At 45.6% G+C, this 24685-nt stretch overlaps 1 long non-coding RNA gene across 4 annotated transcripts in view; it reads right to left on the minus strand.

The window, feature by feature from the left end:
* Window positions 1-24685, minus strand: part of LOC105732125 (uncharacterized) — a 54057-nt gene that overhangs the window by 19257 nt on the left and 10115 nt on the right. For 2 of the 4 annotated variants that reach the window (XR_001110904.3, XR_001110905.3), the window contains exons 2-4: window positions 14435-14742; window positions 2836-2976; window positions 1942-2007 (exon numbers count right to left, since the gene is read on the minus strand). This is a non-coding gene — a long non-coding RNA (uncharacterized LOC105732125). Of the gene's footprint in view, window positions 1-1941; window positions 2008-2835; window positions 2977-8951; window positions 13057-14434; window positions 14743-24685 lie in introns of those variants that run through there. The other 2 variants (XR_001110902.3, XR_010337129.1) reach the window with 2 other exon arrangements.

Raw genomic sequence — 24685 nt, forward strand, 5'->3', positions numbered from 1 at the left:
CATCTCTACTAAAAATACAATAATTAGCTAGGTGTGGTGACGGGTGACTGTAATCCCAGCTACTCAGGAGGCTGAGGCAGGAGAATCATTTGAACTTGGAGGGGGATGTTGCAGTGAGCCAAGATTGCATCACTGCACTCCAGCCTGGGCAACAGAGCAAGACTCCATGTCAAAAAAGAAAGAAAAGAAAGAAAGAAAGAAAGAAGGAAGGAAGGAAAGAAAGAAAAATTTGACGTGTCCCCAGAAAACACAAACATTGTGGGATAATGGAAATTCTAATAAAATAAATTTAGACGCTACTTTTGTTGAAGATTTTTTTCTCACCCTAATTTGGTAGTTTAAGATTCTAATTTTATAACCTTGGTCACTGGGAGAGCCTCGACTGATTCGTATCATTTTAAACAGCCTTTTATAGTCACAGCATCTAGAGAGAGTACATTTCCTCTCCTTTTTCAACATATCACATTCCTTGGCAGAAATATCTAGCAGAAAGCACCAAAATGTTTATAATGAGGATAAAATCAAAATTTTGCACATCAGATTTCTCTTTTAGATTATTTCTTCCTGTTAAATCTTTCCCTATTTTAACTTAATTTTAGTGGCTAACAGTTTTACACTGATTTTGACACTGTTCAATTATTGCACAGGATTTTATTATCAAAGGACATTGGCCCCAGGGTTAAAAGTTTCTAAACTGAAAGGGCTTCGCCGGAATAATTACGCAGGAGCTCCGCTGGGGGAAGGCACTTGTCCTCTCCCAGTTGAATTCCGGCGGTGAACTCCAGAATGGCCTTCCTGCTTCTCAGTCTCCACTTAACTTGGCTTCTCGCTAAGATTTTCCTTTTTAAAACTGTACACTGTGCTCTTGATTCTGACATAAAGGTAGTTTGTAGGCCGGGCTCAGTGTCTCAAGCCTGCAATCCCAGCTCTTTGCGAGGCTGAGGTGATCCTCAAGACCAGCTTGGGCAATATAGTGAGACCCCCATCTCTACAAAAAATATTTTAGGCCAGGCGCGGTGGCTCACGCCTGTAATCCCAGCACTCTGAAAGGCCGAGGTGGGCAGATCATGAGGTCAGGAGATCGAGACCATCCTGGCCAACATGATGAAACCCCATCTCTGCTAAAAATGCAAAAAATTAGCTGGGCATGGTGAGTGCATGCCTGTAGTCTCAGCTGCTCAGGATGCTGAGGCAGGAGAATCGCTAGAACCTGGAGGTGGAGGCTGCAGTGAGCTGAGATCACACCACTGCACTCCAGCCTGGTGACAGATCTCAAAAAAAAAAAAAATTTTAATTAGCCGGATATGGTGGCACATGCCTGTAGTCCCAGCTGTTTGAGAGGCTAAGGTTGGAGGATTGCTTGAGCCCAGAGATCGAGGTTGCAGCAGTGAGTTTGGGCAATATCAGAGCAACAGAGCAAGACCCTGTCTCAAAAAAAAAAAAAAAAAAAAAGTTTGTGATTGCCATTAGGAGTAAAGATCAAGTTCAAGTTAAAATCAAAACTATGATAAGACTCACGGCAGAAGTCACATGAAGAGCCTTTACTTAACCCCCTATCTGAGCCAGGATGCCCAAGTGACCTTTGCCATGTTCAGCTGAGTCAACCAGGGTCCCCAAATCTTTTGCATTTTGCCCTGAAATCGCTTTCCCATCTCTGCTCTCAGTAGACTAACTCCATCACGAATGTGACCCAATTTGTTCAGCAAGATGTGATTTTTTTTTTTTAACTCATGCTGCTTTTACTGGTCACGATTCTCTCTCAGGCATTTAGCAACTCCCTCTCGGCACCCGCCCGGCCCTGCTGCTGAGCTGGATTGATAGCTTTCTCCCCAGCTGTTCCCTTCCAGCCCGTCCTCCTCTCCCTGGCAAATCCATATTCCATTTGCTTTTCTGCAGCATTTTGATATCTCCAGAGTCTCCTTAAAATAGATAAACACTAACCTCCAAGGCAAGTGGCGAGGCAGAGCCCAGACTCGCATCAGCTTAACAATCTGCTCCAGGAGGCGGCTGGATGGAAAGAATAATGATAGGAGTGATCCGCTCATCGAGGCTTTTTGTCATTTACAAAGCACTTTTGCTTGCATGGTCTTATGGAATATAAGCATGGGTATAAGCACTACTACCATTTAATAGAAAAAGGAACTGAGTCTCAAAGAGGCGAGGAACTTCTCTAGATGGTAACTAAGAGGCAGGGCCAAGACTCAAACCTGTCCTTTTAAAAACTGCTATATAATTTACATTCAATAAGACACAGACCTTCAGTATTCAGTCTGATCAATTTTGACAAAGGGACCCACTTTGTGTGACTACCACCCAAAAAGGAGAAAGATGTTTCCATCACTGAGAAAGATTCCTTGTGCCCTTTCTCAGCAAACACTCCACCCCCTTCTGACTTCAACTGGAAAGATTCATTTAAGTCTTCTGACTCCAAACTTTTGTATTCCAAATTCTGTTCCTTTTTCTCCTACACCATGCTGTGTCTTTGGAAATAACAAAATGGGCACCATGGGTCCCACCTAGCTAGAATCTACAGACATAGGACTTTAGGAAGCCAGGCCATGGTCTTTTAGCTGAAAAACTAGGTTAGCTCGTGGAGTGGACCTCGAGGCTTTCAGTTTTTGGAATATATGGAAAGCAATTCCAAAAATGCACAAGGCCCTATCTCTAGAGTGCACTGTGAAGTTAAACTCACCACTGTCTAGCCTCAATAGCACTTCTACGTGCAGATGGTCACTGAAGGGAAATTGGTATAAGGTTGAAAGAGGAGGCAGAATTCAGCTTTGAGGCAAAGAACACAAGACTCCAGTCCCACGCATCTAGAGCCTTCCCATCTACCTTAAACTGCCACCGCAGGGATCTGGGGCCACCAGTTGCAGGCAACATCCTCCATTCTTACATCAGAAAATTATCTTTTGTGCACTTTTCATGCCCAAGAGGCGGCGTAATCCGACAATGGGGAGCTTTGCAACTGGAGGCCTCCATTTCAGTAGAAAAGAAGAAAGAAGGGAAATCATAAACGCCCACTCCATTACTTCCAAGGCTACGCAGTAAAGGGCTTCCATTAGGAAAGGGAGACATAACACAATCAGCTTTATCTGTGTACCTGGCCAGTTTTATGCTAACCTCCTTGCTCGGTCCATCAGGTTAACTGATTCCTCTTGGATTTCGTTTATATGCAGTGGCAAGTCAGTAAATTATCAGCTGATTATCAGGGAAGGGAGAAAAAGCCCCAGTGTGTAGCAGCTGTAGATTTCCGTGATGTTGCTGAAGGCGGATTTGAGAGTGTGCCTCTCCAACCTGGCTCTAGCACACTTTCAACTTACAATAATGCCTTTAATTGATTCATCACACCCCTATCCCAGAGGTGACACAGTGATCTAAGGGGTGGAGATTTGACAGTGGCCCTGTCCCCTCTACGTGCTCTCCCAAAGCCATTTTCTCCCCGCAAAAGATGTGTCGCTGCACAGTCAAAGAGTTTGCAAGGGCATTCCTTTCCCACGTTGGAATCTCCAAATAAACCTCCAAAGTTATTAGGAAGTGTAGAATAAACATACGTGAGCCCGAGATAAATTCCCACAAACCCCCAATCCAGAGGGGCTGAGTGCCAGCCTGCACCTTTCTTTCCTGGCCTCCATAAATAGTCAGCCTGTAAAAGTTTTTAGAATATCCCTAAACATTCCGTTTTCTTTCTTGTTTGGTTTTGTTTTTCTCTTTAGAAGACTAATTGCAGAAAAGCCCAAGAATGCACTCATTTCCTGCTCCCGGATGAGCATCAGCAGCCATGCAGAGAGGAAAGGAATGGCAGGAAGAGGCTCCAGCTGAAAACACCATTGAAGCCAGGAGTGAGCGCTAGGGTTGGTAAATATGGAGAGGCTGCCGCACTGCCAATCATACTCCTCCTCTTTCAGGCCACAAGCGTAGGAGGAAAGATGAATGCCAGTGTGCAGGCTCAGAAAATGATTTGTGTGGTGGAAAGCTTGTTTTTCCTTTTTAAAAAAATTTAATCTTTAAATTTCTGATTGACATAATTGCACATACTTATGGGGTACAGCGTGAAGTTTCAGTACAAGTATACATTGTGTAATGATCAAATCAAGGTAATTAACACATCCGGCATCTTAAACATTTATTCTTTCTTTGGGATAAGAACATTCAAAACCCTCTCTTCTAGCGATTTTGCAATCTATAATACATTATCATGAACTCCAGCCGTCCTTTTCCATTTTCATCAACGTGCCTGCGTTGGGTCAGGCCGGCAGCAGGGCTCCTTGCTCTGCTGGCATTTACAGCACCACGCTGTTCTCTTTGGCCACTTTAATTAGCACTCACTCATCTTGTGCCTTTGTTCCTTCTTCCCTCCAGAATGTGACCTGATTCTGCGAGACCTCTCCCAATCTCGTCTCCATTTCCTGTCCCAACCCATCCTTGCTCTTGACATTCTGCTCTGGGTTTTGTTTTCTGCTCCACGCATTTCTTTCGCAGGAGCTTTGGCTTTACGTGTATAAGCCTTCTGATGACGGTAGATTTTCAGTTATCCAAGCTTCCTGTCTTTCTTGATCAGTACAATCTCTTTCCTGTGATGCTTTCATTAAATCCCTCTGACAGACACTTTGCCCACTGTTATGGAGGTGTCCAAAGATACCCAAGAAGAGGTCCCTGCCCTCAGAGATTTTGTAGTCTAGCAGAGGGATAATAATAACATCTCCGCTGTACTGAGAGCTGTCTACATGTCAAGCAGATTCCTCCCATTACCTTAGGCCTCCGAATAATCCTTGAAATAGACCCTAAGGTTACTCCCATTCCACATGGGTGATAACTGAGGCTCAGAGAGGTTAAATAACTTGCCAAGGTCACATGGCTGGTAAATGGTGAAGATAAATACAGAGCTGGGATGCTAACGCAAATGGTTCCAAAACCTAAGCCTTTACCACTGTGTGACAGTTAAGTATCCAGATAACAATAATACAAGGCAGAGCGTGCTGGTAGCAAAAACAAAGCGGAAGAGCTGGGTGGTTTTAGAGGGTGGAGATGGGAGATGATGTTTCATGAGAATCTTTCTTGGGGAAGTAGTGTGAGTTCCCCGGCCCTGAGGATACTCTGGCAGAAACTGGAGCTCTCTGTGAGGCTCTGAACTAGTGCCAGCATCTGAAAGATGCCTGTAGAAGTCCTTCCGGCCCTTAGAATGTTGATTTTAGCATGTGGCCTGTTTGCAGAGCCTAGAAGGAATGTTTTTTTTTTTGTTTCTGAGACAGAGTCTTGTTCAGTTGCCCAGGCTGGAGTGCAGTGCTGCGATCTTGGCTCACTGCGATCTCCTCTTACCAGGTTCAAGCGGTTCTTGTGCCTTAACCTTCTGAGCAGCTGGGATTACAGGCATGAGCCACCACTCCCAGCTAATTTTGGTATTTTTCGTTAGAGACGAGGTTTCACCATGTTGGCCAGGCTGGTCTGGAACTCCTGGCCTCAAGTGATCTGCCCACCTCGGCCTCCCAAAGTGCTGGGATGACAGGCGTGAGCTACCACACCTGGTCAAGAATGCTTCTTAATGGTGCAGATAGAAGGAAGGAGATGTGGGGGTAGAAAGAAGCCAGGGACAAAATCCCCGGAGCTAGAACACACAGGGGGCACGGCTAGTTTTGACTGGAGTCCTCATCTGCTTCAAAGCTCACCCATCACGTGGGCTTTGAATATATATATCACAGTCACGGTTTGACAGTTAAAGAAGCAAGACATGGAACCCTTTAAGCCAGTAGTTCTCAAACTATGCTCCTGAATTTATTCCATAAGCTGGACTTGGGAATTTCACAGTAAAATTCAATCATTGCACTTATCGCCAGTGCTCAGGGGTGATGCAGTTGTGCTAGTGTACTAACGGCACCTCAACCTTAATACATTCCACTGAAAACGTTCCCTTAAATGTTTCTTAAAATGTCAGCACCTGCTTTTACTGTGTCTGCCAGTGGACACTGATACAAAAAAAAAACAAATAAATGAGTGAGTGCGACTAACAAATATTAGCAGAGAAACAGAAGTAACCTATTAGATTTGGCATGACAGCTTGATTTTTGTTTTTCATGGACAGTAGATGGTAGTTTTGGATTCTACACATTTATTACAGTCATACTTTCTGCCCATAAAATTGTTCTTAGATCATTTAATAGAAAAAGTATATCAAGGCCGGGCGTGGTGGCTCACGCCTGTAATCCCCACACTTTGGGAGGCTGAGGCAGGTGGATCACCTGAGTTCAGGAGTTTGAGTCCTGCCTGGCCAACATGGTGAAACCCCAACTCTATTAAAAACACAAAATTAGCCAGGCACGGTGGTGCATGCCTGTAATCCCAGCTACTTGGGGGGCTGAGGCAGGAGAATCACTTGAACCCGGGAGGCGGAGGTTACAGTGAGCCAAGATAGCACCATTGTACTCGAGCCTGGGCTACAAGAGCAAAACTCCATCTCAAAAAAAATTGCATCAGTGTTTCATGGTATTCTACAAAGAGCCCCATGGCTTCGCCTACCAGCCTTCACCTTCCTCACACGTGGTGTGGCTGAGTGATGACTATGTGGTTATTGATCTGCAGTGTGAATGAACTTGTGGAGATTCTAAATGGTGGGATCATGCTGTTACTAGGCCAGCGAGGGGCACTTTAAGTGCTGGTGGAAAATGGTTCAACCTAGGGGTGCAAAATACAAAGGAGGGTCCCAAACCTTCTCTCCCATGAGCACTGCTTCCCTCACCGCAAATGGTGCATTCTCCATCGGGTGGGGATGTATCAGAATCACCCCAGGGAGACTCTGGTCCACAAAATAGAACTCCCGATGCCAGCTCCCCAAGGACAACACCCACACCTGTCACACACCTGTGGCTTGTGAGACTCTCAGAGGCCCCCTGGGAGGAGGAGCACATGCACAATTGGAAAAAGCAAAACAGATGGTTTCTACCCCTTCATCTGCTTAAGTACCGCTACCTGGGGCGGGATGGTGACTCCCGCCTATAACCCCAGCACTTTGGGAGGCCGAGATGGGCAGATCACCTGAGGTCAGGAGTTCGAGACCAGCGTGACTAACACAGTGAAACCCCCATCTCTACTAAGAACACAAAAATTAGCCAGACGTGGTGGCAGGTGCCTATAATCCAGCTACTTGGAAGGAGAATTGCTAAGGCAGGAGAATTACTGGAACCTGGGAGGCAGAGGTTGCAGTGAGCTGGGATCTCACCACTGCACTCCAGCCTGGGTGGCAGAGCCAGACTCCATCTCAAAAAAGAAAAAAAGAACCACTACCTCCTGGACTCCAATGAACAGGACCTGCTACCTGGACTCCAATGAACAGGACCTTTAACAATGTTTCTTTTTTTTTTTTTTTTGAGACAGAGTCTCGCTCTGTCACCAGGCTTGAGTGCTGTGGTGCAATCTCAGCTCACTGCAACTTCTGCCTCCCGGGTTCAAGCAATTCTCCTGCCTCAGCCTCCTGAGTAGCTGGGATTACAGGTGCACGCCACCATGCCCAGCTAATTTTTGTATTTTTAGTAGAGATGAGGTTTTACCGTGTTGGCCAGGATGGTCCCGATCTTTTGACCTCGTGATCCATCTGTCTCGGCCTCCCAAAGTGCTGGGATTACAGACGTGAGCTACACCCTGCCAATGATGTTTCACTGACATTTAAATGCTCCCCCGTTTTTTGTTTTGTTTTGTTTTGTTTTGTTTTTAAGACGGGGTTTCACCATGTTGGTCAGGCTGGTTTTGAACTCCTGACCTCAGGTGATCCGCCCGCCTTGGCCTCCAAAGTGCTTGTATTATAGGCATGAGTCACCATGCCCGGCAATGCTCTCCTTTTAAAGAGTCCCTGTGTCCAGAGAGGGCTGTGACTTTTTTCTCCTCCTCAATCCCACCCTTCTCTCCAGCCCTGTACCTGGAACTGAGACTCAATGCCCCAACCCCTGAAAGAGGCCCGCTGTGCCCCATTCTCCTGCAAAGTCAGTATAGGCCTCAGTGTCTTTGCCCACCAGAGCCGGGGCCACACCAGATGCCTGGAGCTGACGCACCCCAGCCTCAGGCTGCCAGCACTGCTGAGTCCCCTCCTTAGAGCACTGGTCTGCCCCCTACTCACTCTTTCCCCAGCTGACCCCATCTCTTCTCTGAGGATTCAGCAGCACACTAGATACTGATGCTGTTAGCCGGGGCCTCTGGAACTGCCTCTGGACCTTCCCCCTAAATACTCATCAGGCACCTCAAACTCAGCATGTTCCCCGCTGACCCCATCATTTCCTGCTCCAACCCAGCTACCCACTCCCTGTGACTGTGAACTATTGGGTGTTACCACCGCCTACTTGGCCATTTGAGCTGGAAACCTGGAAGCCGTCCTTGAATTCTCATTCTCTGTCTCCCAGCCCCTCATTCAATGCCCAATCAAACTTGAAGTCCTACTTACTTTTTTAACCTGGCTTTGCCCTCGTCATCTCATGTGGATTTTCTGTAACGGATATCCCTGGCTTAGCCTTTTCCCTCATGAATTTCATCCTCCATACTGCTGCTGGGGGATCCGTTTACAAAGCAGCTCAGAGCCAGGTGTGGTGGCTCGCCCCTGTAATCCCAGTGCTTTGGGAGGCTGAGACAGGAGGATGGTTTGAGCCCAGGAGTTCAAGGCTGCAGTGAGCCATAATTACACCACTGTACTCCAGCCTGGTGACAGAATGAGATCCCGTCTCTAAAAAATAAAATAATTATAATAAATAAGCAACTCAGACATCTAATGGCACCAACATTTCTGAGCAGCCAATAAAGCACAACTCCTGTATATATTCCACGTAGGTGGGGCGTGGTGGCACACGCCTGTAATCCCAGCACTCTGGGAAGCCGAGGCAGCAGATCACCTGAGGTCAGGAATTTGAGACCAGCCTGGCCAACATCAATAGGGTCATCCAGAAGTAAGCACTAGGGTCACGGATGCTTTGGGAGGGAAGAGGAGGGGTCAGAGATGGTGGGGGAATCCCGGTCTCTACTAAAAACACAAATAATTAGCCAGGCATTGTGGCGGGAGCCTGTAATCCCAGCTATTCAGGACGCTGAGGCAGGAGAATCGCTTGAGCCCAGATAAGAGAGGTTACAGTGAGCCGAGATGGTGCCACTGCACTCCAGCGTGGGCAACAGTGTGAGACTCGTCTCAAAAAAAAATTAATAAAAATTAATAAAATTTATATTACACCTGGCCCCACCTCCCCGCCTTTATCTTCTACCTCACCTAGTCTGACATTTTAAGCCCCATCAAAATGTAACTCTTCATCCCTTGCCTTCCTGTCCTAAACCTGACATGCTTCCACCTCCCGCTGCCTCAAAGGCTGACCTTCAGCTGTTATCCCCCACCATCTCTGGCCCCACCTCTTCCCTCCCAAAGCTCCCACGATCCCAGTGCTTACTTCTGGATGACCCCATTGATTTCTATTATATGTTCATATGTCATATCTTGAGGACAGGGATGAATGGCTGTCTTTGAATCGCCAGCCCCTAGAATAGTGCCTGGCCAGTCATAGAGCAGAATGACAAACAGGGTGAAAATCTAAAGCCAGTTTAGCACAAGACTCTCAGTATTTCCAGCCTATTGAGAGGAAATAACAGAAGTCGCCACCACCCCCAAACATCCTATGGGCATCTCTTTACTATTAAAACATCCCCCATGTTCCCTAACACGCAAGTGTGGGGATGGGATAGCTCACGTCGCCTTCTTGCATTCAGTTCTGATTCTCCTTCTCAGTCTCTCCAGATAGGAATAGACCTGAGACGTGGGTAGAGACCCAACTCCCCATCCCAAGCTATCTTTCCCGGGACCAGAAATCACCTGAGGCTCCCATCTACCTCCCTAAACACACACACACAGACCAAGTGTCTCTTCCCTGCCAAACCCTGCTCTCATGCCTGGTTCACCCCCATGGCCTGACGTGCCTACCACCAGCTTGGCCCAAGTCAGCAGCAATCTGGTGGCATCTCACTATCCCCAGGATGACTATTGGCTTGACACCCTACCAGACTTCTGGTTGCCCAGTCTCCTGTGGCCACAGCTAAGAAGCTGAGCCTCTGATAAGTAAACAGCACTCTTAGGCCCTTAAGGTTACCCATGGCTTGCAGCACAGCCAACAGAGGTGAGAAGCATGGCTTCTGTTCCAGGTGATCCGCTGTGTACCCCATTCCGATATTTACTGAGTACTTACCAAGTGCACACCACCTGCTGACTGTCTTATAAAAGGCAGCTTGGCATCATAAGGACATGGGCTTCACAGTCAGGCATAGGTTCAACTTCCAGATCTGACACTTAGTAGTTGTGTGACCTTGAGCAAGATACTAACCTTTCTGTGCCTCAGCTTTCCATCTGTAGAATATGACTGACAACAATAGTACCTCCCTCATAGGATTGCTCTGAGGAATAAATGAGTTAACAGGAAAACAGTGGCTGGGATGTAGTGGGAGCCACACAAGTATTAGCTGTCATTATTCACGTGCAGTGGCTCATTAGCTCACTGACTTCTCACAACCACCCCATTTTACAGATGAGAATACTGAGGCTAGAGAGACAAACCAGCCCAGACCTGAGCATCTCCAGCATCCATGTCCTCAACCAGTGAGGCCGTGCATGGCCCAAATCCCCTCAGTTATGCAGCTAGGCCTCAATTCCCAAGGCTTGAACTGGGCAAACCTTCCTCATTCATATATTGAGATCACTTATCATTTTAGTAGGAAACATGCTCTGAGTTGATTCAAGGGTAGGAAATGCCTCATACTTAAAAACAGTTCGTTTCATAACAACAGAAACAAAAGCCCTTGTTAATTAGCACCTGACCAAGCCACTCCACTAACAGAAAAATGATATGGTGGCAGAGCAAGGGCTCAGGGTTCCAAGTTTTGACTTGATGTTGTCAACGAGCATTTCCTTTTTGCCCAGGGAATATCAGAGAATTGTTCACACAGAGACAGCGACCGCAGATGGGGCACTCGTGCCTTCAGCTGCAAAAGGTCATCTGGCGGAAGCACATTGGTCCCGGGGCAGTTTCTCGGGCCATGTGGCATAACCGCCAGGTTATACTTCTGCAATTACAGCCCCCGGGGACCTGCCGCGTGAAACAGACATTGGTTGTGATCCTTTAAAAAGCCTCAAGCAGTGGCTCCTTCAATACAAGGAAACCCTGGGGAAAGAAAAGTTTACTTTTGCTCAGGTTTTATGGTGACAACCAGCGTGATCAGCAGGAACGCTGCAGCTGGGTGACGCATGAGGCTCAGGAGCCTTTGCACTTGACTCTGAAAGATTATAAATACACCAGGCTCGCCAGGCAGAGCCAGCCAGTTAGAAATTACGAGTCATCTTTCGGTTGTTGCTGAACTTCCTTTATACCTCTTGTTTTGAACACAGTGAGCAAACAATGTCGAATCAATCTTTTGGCTGCGGAGTTCCAAGTACACCGCAAAGCACCGGGACACACCTTTGCCCCAGCCGCTCTGTGTGGTTGCAGATTAACCAGATTTGCAGCTAGGAGTTCACCTAAAACCTTCCTTTCCCTGGTACATACCTAGGTGTTGATTTGAAGGCTGGATTCTGACTATTGAGTGTTCAGGGATAGTCGCTTCATTAACACTTCTGAGATTTCCCCCATTTGCTTGAAGATAAAAACAGTCAAAGGTATAAACAGATAACAGTCACACAGATAAATAGCTGTGTGGGCCATTACTTTTAAAGTATAGTGATGTTATTTGTGTTTGGAGAAGCTTAATGGTACACTCAAGAATCCAATAGCAGAAATCGTTTGCTTTCAGGAAGAAAACATTATAGCAGGAAGGTATGTTTGAAGAAAAGAACTACATAATAGCAGTTCACAATACACCTGTTCATTTGTAGCGTGATAGTTACACCTGCTCACTGGGGCTTCTTTTAGATTTCAGTCTTTGGTGTAAGACACATGCACACACATGCGCACACACAATGGTAAGCACGCATGCTCTGCAGCTTCAGCCCTCAGTGCGCAACAAAATGAAAAAGGCACTTGAATCATCTGTCTCAGCCCCACCTAGAGCCTACCTCTTCCAACATGAATTTTAAAATACCTTTTTGCCTTTTAAAACATGCTGTAGATGATGTTTAGTTTCTCCGGGTCCTTTGTAATTAATCTCTATATTCATCATAATTGAAAGAAAAGCTCAAAGTAAGAAAATAGCTTTCCTCCAAGTTTACTGCAATCAGAGAAAAATACAATTTACACATTTTTGTTCTCCATTACTGATCCTTAGATGCACTGGCTAGAATGGTTCCTAGTGTATAAGCCAGTGGGCTGAGATACCTGGTCAGACCACATTACAACCCAGTTCTTTCTCCTCTTTGTATTTCTCCCATACAATACAGTATTGAATATTTCATGACCTAGGGGTACATGTTTTTGTCAATGTGGCTAAGCCGGGCGACATTGAGGACTGTCCTGGGGACAGCCTGGTGCAGCCTTACCCAGGCTTCCGCACTCACACCCCTCCATGTTCTAGTGGGCTGTATAAGTTACAGCAGATAAATGGCCCAGAATGGCTTCCTGTTAGGGAAAAAAGGAGACAAAGACTTCTGCACTTAAAACTCTGGTACCAAAAGTAATCCAGGGGAAATCAGTATTACTAAGAATATCCTATGACTGTGGTGGTGTTGAGTTTAAAGAGAGCATGGCCAAAGTATGACCATCTACCCAGTCACATGAGCCAAAAACCCAGGCACTACCCGCTTCCTGCCCTCCAGCTTCCTTCCCACGGCCCTTGGTTAGAACGTGTAGGGAGTGTACCTATCCCAGCCCTGGAATCCACTCACCATCTTCACCCCTTCGCCACCTTCAAAGACCTTCACGACCAAGTGTGGTCTGACCACACCTGACCCAGAGCCCATCTTCTGGGCTCTCAGTTCCACATCACATCCTTGTCACGTCACATCCTCGTGATCATGCACCTCTCACCATCATGTGCTTAGATACGTGTGTGTCCACCTCACTCGTACATTGTGAGATCCTTGAGAGCACGCTGTCTCTTTCATTTCCTAAATGAAATTGCCTAAAATGAAAGTGCTCACTTACTAAACAATATAAAATAAATATACAATACAATATAAAAAATAATTCTTATCCCCTGCCCTGTCTGAGATGGCAAATGAGTAAAGTTTACAAGTATGAATAGAGTCAGCACCCCACTAAGACCACACAGACGCTGAGATGACCACAGGATGCTTATAAGCAGATGCAGAATAAACTACGTGAACTGTGACAGCTTCCAGTGCTCTTCATTACAAATATCAGCAATTGCTAATATTCAATAATGTGTCAAACACTCTACATTAAATCATCACAAGTCTCTAAGGCAGGTGTTAGTTTTCTCTTTGTATAGCCCAAGAAGCGGAGACAAGAGTCACACAACAGCCAAAACAGAAAAAATTCAAACCCAGATACCTTCTGTCTCCAAATCCCACCCTCCTCCCACCGTCTCCTGCTGCCTCTCTGTTTCAAAGCTTGGCTCTGACACTATGAGCACTGCCAACATTTCACAACAGTTTGCGTATGTCATGGTCTGCAAAAGCTGTGGATGGCACGGGTGGCAGCCTCAATAGAAGGCTGGGGCTGCTTACCAGAGGGAGCATTTCCTGAGCAGTGATCACACCTGCTGTTTGTTCTTTTTTTCTCTCTCTCCCTTTTGTTTTTTTTTTTTTTTTTTTTTTTTTTTTTTTTTTTAATATAAACAGGGTCTCACTCTGTTCCTCGGGCTAGAGTGCAGAGGCATGATCATGGCTTACTGCAGCCTCAAATTCCTGGGCTCAAGTGATCTTCCTGCTTCAGTTTGCCAAGTAGCTGGGACTACAGGCGTGCACCACCATGCCTGGCTAATCTCTTTATTTTTATTTTATTTTTGTAGAGACGAGGTCTCATCAAGGCTGATCTCGAACTCCTAGACTCAAGAGATCTTCCCATCTCAGCCTCCCAAAATGCTGGGATTACAGGTGTGAGCCACCACTCCTGGCGCACACCTGCTCTTTATCCTCGACCCACACCCTCAGGCTCAAACTCAAAAGGAAGGAGCAAACCCTCGAAGCTGCGTAAAACATACCTTGACCTATAATGTGCTCATGAACAGGCAACTTGATTACATGCTCTCCTCAAGCTATGGTGGAGCGACGTCCCCATAAAGCCATCGTCGACTGAAAATATCAAAGTCTAAAATGCCTTGAATACACCTAACCTATCGAACTTCACAGCTCAGCCTCGCCTCCCTTAAATGTGCTCAGAACACTTAAGAGAGTGTTAACTGTAGCGATGTTGCCTACAGTGGGCAACATCATCTAACACAGGCCTATCTACGTTATAATAAAGTGGTGAGTATCTCATGTGATTTATTGAATACCGTACTGAATGTGAAACAGAATGGTCGTCCAGGTACTCACCATTAGCTGACACAGCTGAACGCACGCTGCCCCTGAAGAGTACTTGAAGGCATCGAACTAAAATTAATTGCTGGGTGACGGGGATGGCATGACAACAGGGTCATCAATTTCTCCCATTTCTGCTGAGGCTGGAGAATCGTGGGTAGAAGGCGCTAGAGCATCAGCGCTCAATGGTTTGGCAGGCCTAGTGCTCTTCCTTCAGGAAGGCATCAAGTGTCCATGGTTTATCCTTCTGACGGCAGGGCTGCCTGGACGCTTCGGCTCGCAGCCACCGCCCAGCGTCAAGTGTCATACAGCACATCCCCTGCCTGTGGGATAAAGCCCAGACTTCAGAATCTGAAGTGCACTTTGTTTTTCTTTTTTGAGACAGAGTCGTGCTCTGTCCCCCAGGCTGGAGTGCAGTACAGTGGTGCAATCTCGGCTCACTTACCCTCCGCTCCCAGGTTCAAGTGATTCTCCTGCCCCAGTTTCCTGAGTAGCTGGGACTACAGGCATGTGCCACAATGCCTGGCTAATTTTTTGTACTTGTAGTAGAGACGGGGTTTCACCCTGTTGGCCAGGATGGTCTCGATCTCCTGACTTCATGATCCACCTGCCTTGGCCTCCCAAAGTGTTGGGGTTACAGGCGTGAGCCACCGTGCCGGGTCCTAAAGTGTACTTTCCACTAAATGCTTGTCACTATCATACGATCCTGAAGTTGAAGTTGGAACTCTCTAGGCTTGCACCTGTTGCCTGAAGGATGTATTAGAAACAATTAAGGGATCTGCTAGCCCCTGAGGGAGACAGTTCCCTCCAACCCCTCCCACCTCATTTGTGGAAGGATCTCAGGTCTCCCTCCTAGAAATGGATTCAGTCTCAGAGACACTCAGGACCAAGGTGGCACTCCCAGGGTTCCAGGCTCTGGAGACGAGGATGTGGAGGGAAAGGGGTAGGGGGATGTCACCCTGGGAAAACACATGTAACCTAGATCCTCAGTAGTTAAGTGGAACTGACTCCTAGATGGAAATAGCCCTGGCAGACTTGTCACTGCAAGAATTCTGGTCTCCTTGGATACCTAGCATGCTCAAGAGCCCACCTCATTGATGAAAAAGGCAGAGAGGCCCTAGCAGGAGTCAGGCGGATTATACCAGCAGGGCAAACCCTTAGCCAAAACACTTCAGCCTACTGTATGTACTCAGGGGAGTGGCTGAGACTAGCAGGGTGGGGAAGGAAAAGGAAGAGGACCTTCTCTGTGCCAAGTCCTAGCGCTCAGGCACCATACCAGGAGCCAACACGAAAAATATAGTCTGCAGCAGACGTTGCTGTCGCCTCATGCAAAACCACTCCAACCTCCTCTAGCAAGATTTCCTGTGCACCAAAGCCTGAAACACTGAAGATCTCTTCCTCCAAAGTCCCTTGCGCTAGGGTTTCCCCTGAGTATTCTTCCAGGTTGACTGAAATAATAATAACATCTTAGCCGGGCAGATGCTCTAGTGCCTGGCAGAGCCTGAGCATCTTAAGTGGCCACCACACTGCCTCTCTGGAAGCACAGAGGTGGAGATGCTTTGGACCTTCTCCAGCAGGGGTGACAGCGGCACTACGTCCAGTCAATCTCTAATCTCGGGCACAGTCAGCAGCATCAGCACAGCTTCCTGGTTCAGCAGCTTTCTGGCCTGCAGCACAGGCAGTGTGGTTTTTGAGTTCACAGGGAAAGCAGCATGTACAGGGGCGACCTGGCCAGGCCAGTTTTACAGTGTGGTTCTGAGACGGGACCTGGACCTGGACCCACTCTGTAGCCTCCACCAGCCCTTTCCATCATTCTGTAGCCAGTGGTTCTCCAAGGCTGGGCTCTGGAGCAGCAGCATCTGGGAACTTATTAGCAATGCACATTCTTAGGCCCCACCCCAGACCCGCTGAACCAGAAACTCTGGGGGTGGGACTCGGTAGGCTTGACTTTAACAAGCCTTCTAGGTGATTCTGATGGACCTCTGCTGAAAGCCAACTGCCTACAATAAATCCATTTCTACTTTAACTAGCGTGGATCCTGCTGTCTGCAGCTTTATTCTGACTGAATCACAGTCGCTGCTCTATTGTTGTCCATCAGGAAGTCGATAAATAATGACAAAGCAACATGTCATTCTGGGGGACGAAAAGAACAGGGTCACCTTACCCAGCCAAGAATGGGGACCTCCCAACTATATAATCTAGACTTTGTAACACTTTGAACATGCACCCTCAATAGTTACATTTATTTCTAAATTTTATATATACTTTATTAAATATTTTTAAATTATATATAAATAGAAACCTAAAAGATAGGTTTTTTTTTAAGTGAATATAAATTAACGTTCTAATACTTTCTTCCTGAATCTCTAAGGATTGATTTGGCACTTTAGTGAGCACTGGTCTAGAATGTCAGGATAACCTTTGGCAAAAGTAACAGCAGAATCTGAGGAATTAAAAGGAGGGGGCACCATATTTTTATGGAACTTAGGCAAGGGAGCATCAGGAGGTGACAATGACAATAATGATGATGACAATGACAATAATAATACTCATTTTTGAGCAACTAACATGATCACTTAGCCTTAAAAGCAACCATGTGAGGTAGAACTATTATCCCCACTTTTCAGATTGGGAAACTGAGGCTCAAAAGTCTCCTATCTGGTAAGTGGCAGAGCAGGGTTTTGAAACCAAACTCAGTCCTTCCATTGCCAGTTTTGGGTTTGGGCTACTGTATAGCTGGAAAAGCCATCTACTGAGACAGAGAACCAGGAAGAAGAGCAGTTTGGAGAGAAGATGGTAAGTTCTGTTTCGGTGTTTGAGGTGCCCGTGATGTATTCTGGTGAAGCTGTCCAATACACAACTTAATATATGAAGCTGCAGAACCCAAGTCTGGCTCCGGAAAAAGGGTCGGAAAACTTTAACTTCTTAGTGGAAGCTGAAAATACTTACTTTGTTGCGAGCACCATGATGAATAGGAGCAAGGGCCGGGTGCAGTGACTCATGCCTGTAACCTCAGAGCTTTGGGAGGCTGAGGCAGAAGGATTGCCTGAGCCCAGGAGTTCGAGGCTGCAGTGAGCTACGATTGTGCCACTACACTCCACTACTTTGAACTTTTCTTCCAATTATGATGAATGCAGAGATTAATTACAAAGAACCCAGATAAACTTAGTAAGCCTGGGCAACAGACCAGACCCTGTCTCAAAATAAATAAATAATTCTAAAATTTTTTAAAAAGAAGAAAAGAAGCCAGGTGCAGTGACTCATGCCTGTAATCCCAGCACTTTGGGAGGCCGAAGCAGGAGAATCACCTTAGGTCAAGAGTTCGAGACCAGCCTGGCCAACATAGCGAAACCCCATCTCTACTAAAAAAAATTTAAAAATTAGACCAGGTGCGGTGGCTCACACTTGTAATCCCAGCACTTTGGGAGGCTGAGGTGGGAGGATCACCAGTTCAAGAGATTGAGACCATCCTGGTCAACATGGTAAAACCCCATCTCTACTAAAAATAGAAAAAATTAGCTGGCTGTGGTGGCACGCGCCTGTAGTCCCAGCTACCCAGGAGGCTGAGACAGGAGAATGAATTGAACCTGGGAGACAGAGGTTGCAGTGAGCCGAGATCTTGCCACTGCATTCCAGCCTGGCGACAGTGAGACTCTGTCTTAAAATAAATAAATAAATAAATAAATAAATAAATATAATTTTAAAAATTAAAAAAAATAGCCAGGCGTGGTAGCGGGCACCTATAATCCTAGCTCTTCAGACGACTGAGGCAGAAAGAATCCCTTGAACCCGAGAGGCTGAGGTTGCAGTGAGAAAAAAATAAAAAGAAAGAAAGGAGCAAGTGGAGAGGGAAAGCAGAAGAGACAGTGGGGTGGGGGTGGGGTGCGGGGGGACAGTGGATAATGAATGGAGCCAGCTTCTCCACCAGCTAGGTGGGGACAAGAGTGTGAGCACTGCTGGGATTGTTAGCTTTGGTCAGGAGGAGGGACAGAAATCACACAGCCCTGGGCTGGAATGCCAGCTCCATCTTTTTCTAGCTACAGAAACATGGTAATGAAGTAATGAACCTCACTGCCTCTGTTTCCTCTTCTGTAAAATGAGAACAGTAATATATCTCCATCTGATAGAAATGGTATGCTGATTAAATGAGAAATGGTGTAAAGTGCATATCTGTGTTTAGCCCATAGAAACAACTCAATATTTGTTAACTACAAGTAGCTAACCGTCATTATAACTGGTATTGTTCTCTGAGCTAGGAACAAAGCAGGTAAGGATCAGTGCAAATGGCAGTGACCTTATAGCAAGGGAGCATAAGAGCTCAAAAGAATCATTAGCTGACTTTAACTTTTGGGCCAAGTCAGGGGCAAAGTCAAGAACTAAGAATGAGAGGAGCAGAGGCAGGGTAGGGGCTTGAGGAGAAGGGCACAAACTCTTAAGAACCACACTGGGGATTAAGACAGGAAATAAATCAAGTTCACCCAAAAGGACCTCCAAGTAGCAACCCAGCATTAATCAATATGCTGCCTACAAAGCACACTCAGAAGAGCAAAGTTAGAGACTTAACACTGCTTAATTTCAAGGCTTAGTATAAAGCTACAGTAATCAAGACTGTGTGGCACAGTATTGACATAAAGACAGACACAAGTACCGACAGAACAGAATTAAAAGTCCAGAAATAAACTCATACACATATGGACAACCGATATATGACAAGGATATAAAAGCAATTCATCCGCAAAGAAATGGTCGTTTTCTTTCTTTCTTTTTTTTTTTTTTGAAATGGTCATTTTCAATAAATGGTACTGAAACCATTGAACATCCATATGCAAAAAAAAAAAAAAAAAAAGGAACTTTGATTCATACCTTGTACTATATACAAAAATTAACTCAGAATAGACCACAGACCTAAATGTAAAACTTAAAACTGTAACATTTTTATAGAAAACATAGGAGAAAATCTTGGTGTGGTTGGGTGAGACCAGGATTTCTTAGATAGGACCCCAAAAGCACAAGCTTATAGCTTATAGCTATCAATCAAGAAAGACTGATAACTTAGACTTCACTGAAATTGAAAACTTCTGCCTTTTGAAAGACACTATTAAGAGAATGAAAACACAAGCCATAGACCGGGAGAAAATATTTGCAAAGTGTGTATGTGATACAGGTCTTGTATCCAGAATACATACTGACCTCTCAAAACTCTATGATAAGACAATAAATAATCCAATGAAAACAGTAAGTAAAGCTTTGTGCAGACACTTCATTAAAAAAAGATGCATGGATGGCAATGATGCTCAGCATCATTAGGGAAATGCAAATTAGCATCGCAAGAACGTGCCACTGCACATCTATATGAATGACTAAAGTCAAGAAGATCAGTTATTCCAAGTATTGGCAAAGATGGGGAAGAGCTGGAACGTTCCTACACAGCTGGGGGTCATACAAAATGGTATAGCCATTTTGGAAAAGTTTGATTCTTAAAAAGTTAAACATACACCTGGCCAGGTGCAGTGGCTCACACCTGTAATCTCAGTACTTTAGGAGGCTGAGGCAGGAGGATCACCTGAGGTCAGGAGTTTGAGACCAGCCTGGTCAACATGGCAAACCCCCATCTTTACTAAAAAATATACAAAAATTAGCCAGGCATGGTGGTGCACACCTGTAGTCCCAGCTCCTCAGGAGGCTGAGGCAGGAGAATCACTTGAACCCAAGAGGCAGAGGTTGCAGTGAGCTGAGATCGAGCCATTGCACTGAGGCCTGGGCTAATGAGCAAGACCCCATCTAAAAGAAAATAAAAAGTTAAACATACACCTACCACATGATCCAGCCATTTCGCTTCTAGGTATTTTCTCAAAAGGAAAAAAAAAAAACCGTATGTCCATACAATGAATGCTTTGTACATGAATGCTTATAGTAACAGATTCATAATCTCACAAAGCCGTAAGAAGCCCTTAAGGGATTCCTTCATAAGTACATGTGATGAAGGACAGGTGAACCCCAAAACTGGGGCTTAGCCCGGGCTTTGCCTAGGAAAGAATCCAAGGGTTAGCTGGTGATATTAGACAGCAATCTTGTACTGAACGGTACTGCTGCTTGCAGAGCAGGGCCAACTCATAGACAGGGCACCTAAAGTTGGCAACAAATGAGCTGTTGGCAACTGTATTTCTACCCACTTATACCAACTTTCAATTACATGCAAATTAAGGGGCAGTTAAAGCAAATTGAGAGGCGAGTTATTTATAACATTCTACGAAAGGGGCAGTAACTTCTGGGTCATTGTCATGGCATGTGTAAACTGTCATGGCATTGGTGGGCGTGTCTTATGCTAATGAGCAATGATGACAGCTAGGGATGGCTTTTGTTGTCATTTGCTGGTTCCTGCTGGTTTCTTCACTTTTTCCTGCCTGAGACTGGGATATAAATCCTGCTGGTCTCCTACCTCAGAGGGATAAACTGGGTGTATCTATGCCGTGGAGTAGTACTCAGCACTGAAAAGGAATGAACTACTGAAACACACAACCCACCTGGATGAATCTCCAGAGAATTACCAGGTGAAAGGAGTGCATATTGTATGGTTTCATCTACAAAAGACTCTAGAAATGGCAAATTAATCTACAGGGACCAAAAGCAGATTCTGTGATGGCCTGGGAAATAGGAGAAGGGACAGAGGAATTACAAAAGTGTACGAGGAAACTTTTGGAGATGATAAACAGCTATGGTTTCATAGCACAGATATACGTCGAAATTGATCTAATTGTACCGAAGACTGGGTGGGTCACACAACAGACACTTGAGACAGTCTCACTCTGTCGACCAGGCTGGAGTGCAGTAGTGTGATCTCACCTCACTGCAACCTCTGTCTCCTGGGTTCAAGTGATTATCCTGCCTTAGCCTCCCAAGTAGCTGGGACCATAGGCACCACCACCATGGATGATTAATTTTCATATATTTAGTAGAGACAGGGTTTCACCATGTTGGCCAAGCTGGTCTCCTGACCTCAAGTGATCCACCCACCTCAGCCTCCCAAGGTGCTGAGATTACAGGTGTGAGCCACCATGCCTGGCCTACAACAGACACTTATCACCCCACAATTCCGCAGGCTGAAGTCTGAGACCAAGGTTTGGGCAGGGTTGGTTTCTCCTGCGGCCTCTCTCCTGAAGTTGTAGATGGCCCTGTGTCTTCACATGGTCTTGCCTTTGGCCATGCGTGTGTCCTAATCTCCTCTTCTTAGGAGGACACAAGTCAGATTGGATTAAGGCCCACCTTCATAATCTAATTTTAACTTAATCACCTTTTTAAAGATTCTGTCTCCAAATATATAGTAGTTACATGCTGAGGTATTAGGGATTAGGACTTCAACGTATGAATTTTGAAGGGAAACAATTCCACCCATAAAAAGCTGTGTTTTCCGTTTATCACAGTTAATTGAGATGTAGCCAAATTTCCTCAGGATATTCTGGTTATGTGAATTACATGACTAATAGAAGAGAGATTCTCTTTAATTAGCAATTCTATTAAGCTACCAAAAGCTATAGTTGAACACCTTTAAAAACACACACATAGCCTGGGCACAGTGGCTCACGCCTATAACGCCAGTACTTTGGGAGGCCGAGGTGGGAGGATCACCTGAGGTCAGGAGTTCGAGACAAGCCTGACCAACATGGTGAAATCTTGTCTCTACTAAAAATACAAAAAACAAATTAGCTTGGTATGGTGGTGTGCACCTATAATCCTAGAGGCTGAGGCAGGAGAATCGCTTGAACCTGGGAGGCGGAGGTTGTAGTGAGCTGAGATCGTACCTCTGCACTCCAGCCTGGGTGACAGTGAGACTCTGTCTCAAAAAATAAATAAATTTTTTTTTAAAAAAAACAGACAAGAAATTAAACAGGTAGAAGGCCACATGATTTTGGCGGGGAGTGGAGGAAGGAATGGGGCTGGAGGCATAAAGAAAGGACTGGAAGTTATTCTTTTGTCATAGGCCATAGGAATGGAAAAGAGCTACATATCAAAAAGTAGCTTTTTTCTTTATCCTCTGGTTCGGTTTTACCATCAGGCTGCTTGGGTGGACCCAGATGAGGACATTGTCCAGCCTGATCGAGGGCCATCTGTTGGTTCCCACTGACAGAGACCTCCAACCCCCACAGGACAATCATTGCTTTGCGACTTAAACAGAGGGCAGGTTTCGGGCAGAGCGCCTTCCTGGCCACAGGACCACACCAGCAGCTGCTGCCTTTGTGAGTGCTAGCGGTTAGTGCCAAGGGCAGGAAGTTTAAGCCAGAGTCAGGCAGGCGGGGCAGCAGGTGTGGTGGGAAGTAGGGCTTATCTGACAACCGCCTGCGTGAGGACCGGTGGAGGCTTTTGCAAGTCCCAAGATGCTACTTCAAACAGTAATGTGTGTTTATTCAGATACTCTGCTAAGGCTCAATGTAGAATTGGTATGTGCTTTTAAATTTCAGAGCACTCCTACTGTGCCTGTGATGAAAGTGGCCTCTTTGGGGCGAGACCTTTCGACTTGTATGTGAAACTGGGGAGTTTGGGGAAGAAGCAGGTCTCTTCACCTGGGCTGGAGCTGAGCAGTTTGTGAACTGATACAGCAGTGAGACAAACATTTCCTTTTGGCAGGACTCGAACTTACACGAACCAGAGAATTATGACGTTAGGGATTATTATTTTAGTAATCATTATATTGGCCATTTATTAAATATCTACTATGTGCCAATCACTGTTCAGGTCGAACTCCTGACCTCAGATGATCCACCTGCCTTGGCCTCCCAAAGTGCTAAGATTACAGGCGTGAGCCACTGCACCCAGCCAAGATTGGATCTTTTTCTGGCTTTTTCTTATCAGAATACACAAATTTTTACATAAAAAATGTTACTTGAAAGTGTGCACCTGACTTAAGACAATAGTCTTAAGTAATAGCATCAAGCTCCTGGTTTTGACATATAATATTGTTACATAAGATGACATCATGGGGGAAGCTGGAGAAAGGGCACGTGGGAAGGACTCTCCACAACTTATTTTTGCAACTTCTTGTGCATTCTAAACTATTTATAAATAAAAGTGTTTTTTTTTTTGTTTTTTTCTTTTGTTTTGTTTTGTTTTTTGGAGATGGAGTCTTGCTCTGTCGCCCAGGCTGGAGTGCAGTGCAACGATCTCAGTTCACTGCAACCTCCACCTCCTGGGTTCAAGGAATTCTCCTGCTTCAGCCTCCTGAGTAGCTGGGACTATAGGTGTGTGCCACCATGCCAGGCTAATTTTTGTATTTTTAGTAGAGACGGGGTTTTACCATGTTAGCCAGGCTGGTCTCAAGCTCCTGACCTCAGGATACGACCGCCTCAGCCTCCCAAAGTGCTGGGATAACAGGCATGAGCCACCGTGTCCGGTCGAAGTATTTTTTAAAACAGTATTTGATGATGATAATAAGGAGCACTGTGGTAATACAGAACCACCAGAGTTAGGCAACTCGAGTCCTGGGTTCTATGGCTGCTCTGCCAATAACCAGCTGTGTGGCTTTGTACAAGTCACTTGTCCACCTGAGGCTTAGTAAAGTCAAGGTGGTATCCACGTTCCATTGTAGAGTCGAGTTATGATTTCTGTAGTTTCAAAAAAATACATTTTAGACTTCCACTTTAGGATGCAAGAATGAATCTACATACCTAATGTAGTTCTTCCAAAACACACTAAAGTTACAGTAGGGAGATTTTCTAAAAGACGTACCCCTATAAAAATAGGCAGACAGGAGGCAGTGGCAACAAAGTAATAGAAGCTAGGAAGCTTCTGTAAGTGATGAATGAGGAAAAGACAAATCAACAGGCCTGGAGCTGGTGGCTGATAAAGCTAAGGGTAACCTTGTTCACTACAGAATCTTCACAAAGCTCAGGTATCTGGTACCTAACAGCACCAGGTACCTCTGGAAATGGAGGTTCAAAGAAGGTGGTGGAAATAAGGCCTGGGTAAGGACCCCAGAGATACACATCTCGAGATTCCTTCCCTGGTTCTTTGTCACCTGGAAGCTGCTTTGCCTCCATCCCATCATAAGTGAAAATAAGTGAATTAAAAGGATCAGGAAACACACACCCACATCTCACTCTCTTAAGAGTGCAAAACAGAAGTCTCTGGACTTGAGAAGCTGAAAGCACCCTGTCAAAACCAAGAAGATTAAATGACTGTATGCACAATGGATGCTGAATGATGAGACCCCCAGACCCTCTTTCTCTGGCTTAGCTCCCAGAGCGCTGATGGCCAGATCTTAAGCATCCAGGC

The sequence above is a fragment of the Aotus nancymaae genome, unplaced genomic scaffold (assembly GCF_030222135.1).
Source record: "Aotus nancymaae isolate 86718 unplaced genomic scaffold, 86718_ANA_hifiasm-v0.15.2.pri h1tg000043l, whole genome shotgun sequence".
In the NCBI taxonomy this organism is placed as follows: domain Eukaryota; kingdom Metazoa; phylum Chordata; class Mammalia; order Primates; family Aotidae; genus Aotus; species Aotus nancymaae.